Below are 7155 nucleotides of genomic sequence, written 5' to 3'. Positions count from 1 at the left end.
TTAAAATAAGCGACAAGTCCACGCAGGGACTAATACAAGATAGGTGTCCATGTAAGGACTAAAAGATAAGTCCACGTAGGGACTGAAATACGATAAGTGTCCATGCAGGGACTTATTTCAAAAATAGAAATTACATTAGTACAACTATTAAGGGCTAATGGTCACGTTTCTTCTTTTTGCCCTTTAGTAGGTTCGCCAAGCCTTTGAGAAATCCTCGGTGGCTTTTCTTCTCTTCCTCGAACTCTCTCTCCACACGATCTAGTCGATGGAGTATTTCTTCCTGTTCAGGAGGAGAGAAACGTGGTTGTGGCGCTTGTTGCGGAACTGGGGGTCTGGGAGGTATTGGATACCCATGAGATGAGTAGTCCGGTGGTCCCATGTTCCCATGAGCTCCGTCGGGGTAGCGCGCATTATATCTAGCCGACACCACATATGGGTCGCGCTCATAATTATAGTTGTAATGTGCCTGAGACGGTTCGAACGGGTTGTAAGCCGTTGGACCCGTGTAAGCAGGTATGGGTTGGTCATACCCAAATGGTGGCGAATTTGGTGCAACTGGTGCGGAGTTCGCCTCCTGTATAGGACTTGAAGGTCCTTCTTCTTGTAGTGGCGGATAGTGGCTACTACTAGAGTGTCGAGGGGTGCTGAAGTGGATACCTCCTCCTCCTCGTGTGGACATACGAGCATTTGTCCTCCTACGCCTTGGCGGATCAGGCATTACTGGTTGCGCCGGTGGCGGAGGTGGTGGCGTAACCGTCACAAAGCGTGAATCCTCAGAGGGATCCTGTGGATGTCGCGGTTGTTGTGATGTCTGTTGAGGTGGCGTGTAGTACCACTCATGTCGGTCGAACAACGCTTGGAAACTATCTGGTCCCTGATAGGGTGTGCCATGGAAGGATGACCCATCAGAGACTTCTATCGGATGCGTGGGCGTACCACGAGCAGGTTCAGTTGGATCAGTATCTTCATCCATATGGTCTTCGGAGAAGTGATCTTGTGGCCCTAATGGAACAAAGCCTGAAGGTTCCTGTATGTAGTCAGCCGGATTAAACTGACCTATGAAGTATGGAGTAGGGTCGTCGTAATTTCGGTGCGATACCGAACGTTGTAGAGGTATGAAGGAAGGTTGTGGGTTGTTGGGATCATTTTCTGAGTTTGGCCCAAACAAGTTGTTTCGCCGGCCCAGTGTTTCGCCGAAGCCCATTAGGGGCCCAGTACGATTACGCGTATACTTATTGGGTATTACTATTTCATTCGTCACACCTTTAGCGAGTTAGAAACCCTAGTCTCTCTATCCCTCTCCATATTCCCCTGTGCGACGGCAGATCCTTGTTTGACTATTCCTGTTCACATTCTACGGATCGGTTAGTAACCTCACACCTAATTGGCTTGAACTCTAAATATATGATTATGGTGTTCTTGATTATGGTACGCATGATGGATTGGTTACATGGTTGTATGTGAATCATGATGTCGATCTAGGGTTTTAATGATCAGTGTGTGTGCTTGAATCGGATTATAATAAACATGTAACTTGTTAATCAAACCGTAGGAGTAGGGATAGCGCTCGGGATATGAAAATCGGATCTGAATTGATGTATATTAGTGATTGATAGGACTGGATTTAATAACTGTTTATGTCTGTTTGATATTTGCAAATCATGTTATCGCCTGCCTATGAACGTTAAACGAGCATGTGTTATAGTCTTGTATATGCCAATGATCTGGTAGCAATCTGTGGCTAGGTTTGATGTTGATGATAGATCGTTGCGTTGAGATTAGGGTTCTTCTGTGTTTGAAACTGTTAATTTGACGTAATAGTTGCTTGTCGACGAAACGCATGTCAACGAATCTAGAGAATTTCGTCGATGGGGTTGACGACGAAACGGGGGAGTTTCGCCAAAAGGGTGATCACGACGAAACTAGGGAGTTTCGTCGAGTGGGTAATGTCACACCCCGATTTCCACGTGTCTCACCGGTGGGCCCGGTGGGGGATTACCGTGACGATGTTGGCAACAATATAGTCAAACCACACAATTATATAAATGCACAGCGGAAGCTTAAAGATAAATATATACTTCAACCTCTGGTTGTAATATCAAATGTATTACAGAAGTCGAATATATCCACAGCGGATCAAAATAATAATAAAATATTGTTCATTCAGATACGGCATCGAGTTTGCGAGACTATTCGTGATGCTTAGGAAGCTAATACCAGCCCATTTCGTATAGTACCTGCACTTAATCTTTTTGGGGAAAATACGTCAGTTTACACTGGTAAATACAGTCAACTGACACATTTGAAAATGCTTATTAAAATTGATTTGAATGCACAAGGCACAAACTCTTTTATAACTTGGGAAAATTATTAAAATCTTGTGAACGTTTTACATGTTCTTTTATGCGTTCAGTAGCCCGGGTCGTGCCGGGTTAAAGATTTATAGACACACCACATTGCGTAAAACCGTAGTATAAAAACCAACGGCTACGTCTTTTAATTTAATGTCGACAATATATACCGGGTGTACGCCTACACCGGGATGCCGATGGTCGTGGCCATTTCGTAAAATGATGCCAAGGATATCCGGGACAACGGTCATTAAACCCCCCAAAGGCTTTTAAGAAACAAAACTGTTTAAATGAGCCGATCATATTATTTAATTAACCACCTAAGCGATGGAAAAATATAATGCTCAATCAAGCGGTATTAATATACCGTAACCCAAGCCCATATAGGGGAAATAAGTTAAAGTATTTACCTTTGCAAGTATTATTCCTTAATTTGATTAAATCGCCGATAGCTTTTACTGTGCTCCTAATCTGGAACGAAGGTTTTAATTAACCTCTTAGAATCCTAACGGGTCTTTATATTGGTCGTGGCCTAGACCGGTTGGTTCCGGAATATAAATATGGTTTAATCGCGCGAAAAGGCGAAAACCGAGAATGGAGTGTGATTCTGACCCAACAAGTTCAGAGATTTGTTTTATATGGGTTTATGGTTCACACTCTGGATCTTGGGGTTCAAATAATATAATTTGACCCGTATCGGCTAAATTATGAAAACTAGTTTCATAAGCCGAACCGTGCGCGCAATAGGCGAAACGGTTAACCATGAGAGTCTTACGCTTATTTCCTAAGTCAATATGCCTCAAAGAGGTTGTGGTATCAGTAGGATACCTCCCGTGATGCCCGTAACGAGTTTAAGTTAATACTATGCCCCGTAGGGGCTTTTCGGTCATTTTAAAGACTTTTAAAGAGCTTTTCGAGTTCTACAGGAAATCTGAGTTTCCCGAACAGTTTATAAAGTCTAAAATACTTTATTTGTTATTTAAAATCAGTAGCAACTGGAATCGGGTCAAAAGACCTTGTAGAACTCAAGTTTTGGCCGAAAAGGGCATATTCGGTATTTACCGAACCGTAGCCATAACCGCAGGTTATGAGCAAGGTAAAAATTATTAAAAATCTTTAAAATTCCTAAAATATTATTTTACTACAGTGGGTAAAAGTTTTGGTGACGAAATCTTGGTTTAGATAGGCGTTATGCTAATTGCGCCGTTTATTACAAAAGTTTACTTTAATTGCGCTATTTAGCATAACTCCCATTCTAGACCTCGGATTGACGTGAAACTTTAAGGACATGCTTATAATTTAGTAAGCAAGGTTCTGGTCCGTTCACGTGTCTGAAATACTCGTTTTATTTTCAAAATGGCGTTACGGTCAACTTTTAGGCGATTAATCGGAGATGTGCAAAAGACTCGGATAACTCATGAACCGATCACAGAGGTTTATACCACCATGTAACCTGGTCCTAAGAGAGTCCTAAGGCATATCTATACCTCACTAAAACGGGTCAGAACTGAAGTCAAAGCAAAAGTCAAACTTTTGCGACATTCGGCTCCGAACCGGGTCAATATAGCAAATGGTCGATTCAAACGAGCGCAAACAAGTTTACATACTTATTATTATGTTTTATGATTATCAAAACAGGTTTCATAGCATATACATTACAGATTATGTACAAAATGGCAAAACAACTTTCTGTTGACTTTTTAAGTGCGCGTTTGACTCGATATTTGACATAGTTAGAGTGGTGATCAGAGGAAACCCTTTTAGGGGTTTATTACCCACATAAATACCAACTCAAAACTACTTTTGATCCGACAATTCACTGGACCATTTGTGATTTATCGCTATGACAACCGTTAGTTACGACGGTTGAGTTTATAAGCTAGAACTATGGAAATGTAAGACCAAAATGGGTATGAACGACTTACAGAAGTTATATCTTGCTTAGAGAGCAGAAGAGAATGCTAGAGAGCTTCTTAGAATGATCAGATAGAAGTGTTTGAGTTGTGTGAATGTTATGACCACAACATGGCTATTTATAGTGAAAAATAAGCTCAAGATCAACACACAACATCCTACAACTGATCATGGATGATGGGCATGTGTCCCCTGGAGCTATGGGTCAAGTATAGGGTGCCCATGCCTTATTTATTGGTGTTTGATCGTTCATAATGCTCAAAAGGCAAGAAACTACAAACATTCTGCATCTGGGCGTCCCACGCGGCCCGCATGGGAGTTCCATGCATGTTTAATGCGGGTCGCCTGAGGTTTAAATATCAGGCGAGTAAAAGAGGTGGCTCGCGGCCCGCCTCAACTTAACCCGAAACTTAATGCGGGTCGCGAGAGGTTGGATTTTCAAGTTTTTAAAATCTTTTATAATCATTACGAAATCCTGGTAATTAATAACGAAATCTTTCGTAATGATTAACCTGACCTTTCGGGTTTGAAGGGGTAACTTTGCGGTTTGGCCCTCGGTTAATTACAACTAAGGACCTCTTGTTATTTACCCGCGTTGTTAAGTCCCCGGTTAGTTTATTAATTATTCAGAAAGTCTTAACTTTCATTGTTGACGCTTTTAACCCTTCTCATACGAATTCGGTCATAACTTTCTTGCTTTAAAACGGAACTTCGCGGAATTTATACAGTATGTTCTAGTGAGCGTATAAAACTGTTACAAAGCCTCGGGAGCGTTAAAGGGCCACTCAGAGGTATAATTAAACATGTTGACACAGTTAACCCCTGTAGCTCGTAATCTCTCACTTTCTTCCGCGTTTCGCTTCCGTACGATCCATGATTTATTCGTTCGAAGGTACAAGCACCATTTAGGGCTACTATACAGTATATTTACCCTTGTTTGACATTTATAACCCTCGAATTTATATACTTTCGAGTTTTGTCAATATTAGTCCTTTATTTAATATCAATGCCACGTGTAAACAAATGACACGTGTTAACACATTATTGGACACAAAAATTCGAGGTGTTACAGGTAAACTGCACAGTGAACTCAGTTAAGTTTGTTAAGGGTTAACTGGGTTAGTTAGTTATGTGTTAAATGTAAAGCATGGGTTGCATGAACTTGTATAACTAATAAATGCTATGTGTTAGTTGTTACTTGCATGTACGTGATGATCTTGACTGTTAGTCGAACTCTGTGAATGTCAACTGATTGTGTGTACGTGCAACTATAGGATTGGATTGAATTATTTCTGAGCGAGTAATAATCTTACCGAGCAAACCGAGGTGAGTTCACACTTTCTACAAGGCATGGGATTCCCAAGGGTTGGGAATGGGTTAATAAACTAAAACAGAAACTACATATCCTCCTTGGGTAGGATATGTACAGCCATCCTCCTTGGGTAGGGTGCCACTACAACTTCTGCATATTCTCCTTGGGTAGAACTACATACGTTCGTCCTCCTTGGGTAGGACAACAACCTTAACTTACTAGACAAAACTCTATCATGAATTCCCTCCGCTTTATATCGACTTAATCACCGAGGCCGATGGCGAGCGGGTCATTAGTGAATAGCGCTATTAGGTTTAACAAACCTCACACCGTGTCGTTCGAACGGGTGTGTACTAATGGACTATGGCAAACTGTCAGTGATGATAGACACTGATGTAGGGCACCACTTATATTTCGTTAGTAGTCGATATGGTATGGTCTAGTGGTTCACAGGGGAAGCCCCCCACTACTTATGGTTATGGCTTGGGAAACAAAAGGTTACTGGTTAACTCGTGGTTTACGAAACAACATATGATTTCAAAACGAACTGGTAAAACTAAACAGCCAACTGTGAACTCGCTCAACTTTGTTGTTGACTCGTTGTTACATGCCTTGCAGGTCAATAGGTACTTTTGGAGCTTGCACGAGGAGGCGTGGACGTTGTGGGACATGGATAGTCATATGCCATGTTAAACATTTATCATACTTTTGAACTTATACTTTGGTTTTAAACATTATGCTTCCGCTTACAACTTAAACTATGTTTTGTTTAGACACCAATTATATTGTGTTTGGGTTTTGCATTTATTTATATGCTATGTTCAATATGATTGGTGGCTTGATCCTAGTCAGTCACACCTCCAAGCGGTGATACTTCACATGTGGATTTTGTGGGTGTGACAGATTGGTATCAGATCCATTGGTTATAGTGAACTTGGTTTTAATAAGGGGAAAAAGTTTTTGTTAAAACCAGACTATAGCCTGTACAGTGCTCAACGATCCACAACGACGCTTCGCTCCACGTTCAAGGCTCAACACTATAGGTGATATGGTTTATGTTATTATTGCCTACTTGCTAGATATATAGTACTTTGCTCATGGTATGCTTAGACGAACATAACAATTATTGTTTGAAACACATGTGTGCTTACTCTCTTCTGTCATCGCACTTTCTTGAACATCTCTCACTCATGTTTCCTTTGGTATGAAGATCATGAGTGGACGCGTTAACCTAACTCAAGCCCAGCTAACGGCTCTAATCAATGAACAAGTTACTGCAGCACTCGCAGCTGCTCAGGCAGGAGGTATAACCTGCCATTGCAACTTACTCTAGGATCTTTGGATCCTACTCACGTAAACCAACACTTGTGCTTAACTTTGTTTCTTCTTACACACACGACAGGTCAACATGCTCAGCCACCTGCATGTACCTTCAAAACTTTCATGGATTGTCGACCTACTACTTTCAACGGCACTGAAGGAGCTGTAGGCCTCCTCCACTGGTTCGAGAAACTCGAATCTGTTTTTGAGATGTGTGAATGCCCTGAGGCACGTAGGGTGAAGTATGCTACTGGTACT

The sequence above is a fragment of the Helianthus annuus genome, chromosome 4 (genome assembly GCF_002127325.2).
Source record: "Helianthus annuus cultivar XRQ/B chromosome 4, HanXRQr2.0-SUNRISE, whole genome shotgun sequence".
Classification (NCBI taxonomy): domain Eukaryota; kingdom Viridiplantae; phylum Streptophyta; class Magnoliopsida; order Asterales; family Asteraceae; genus Helianthus; species Helianthus annuus.
The sequence above is the reverse complement of the archived record's forward strand: the minus strand, read 5'-3'. Positions refer to the sequence as shown.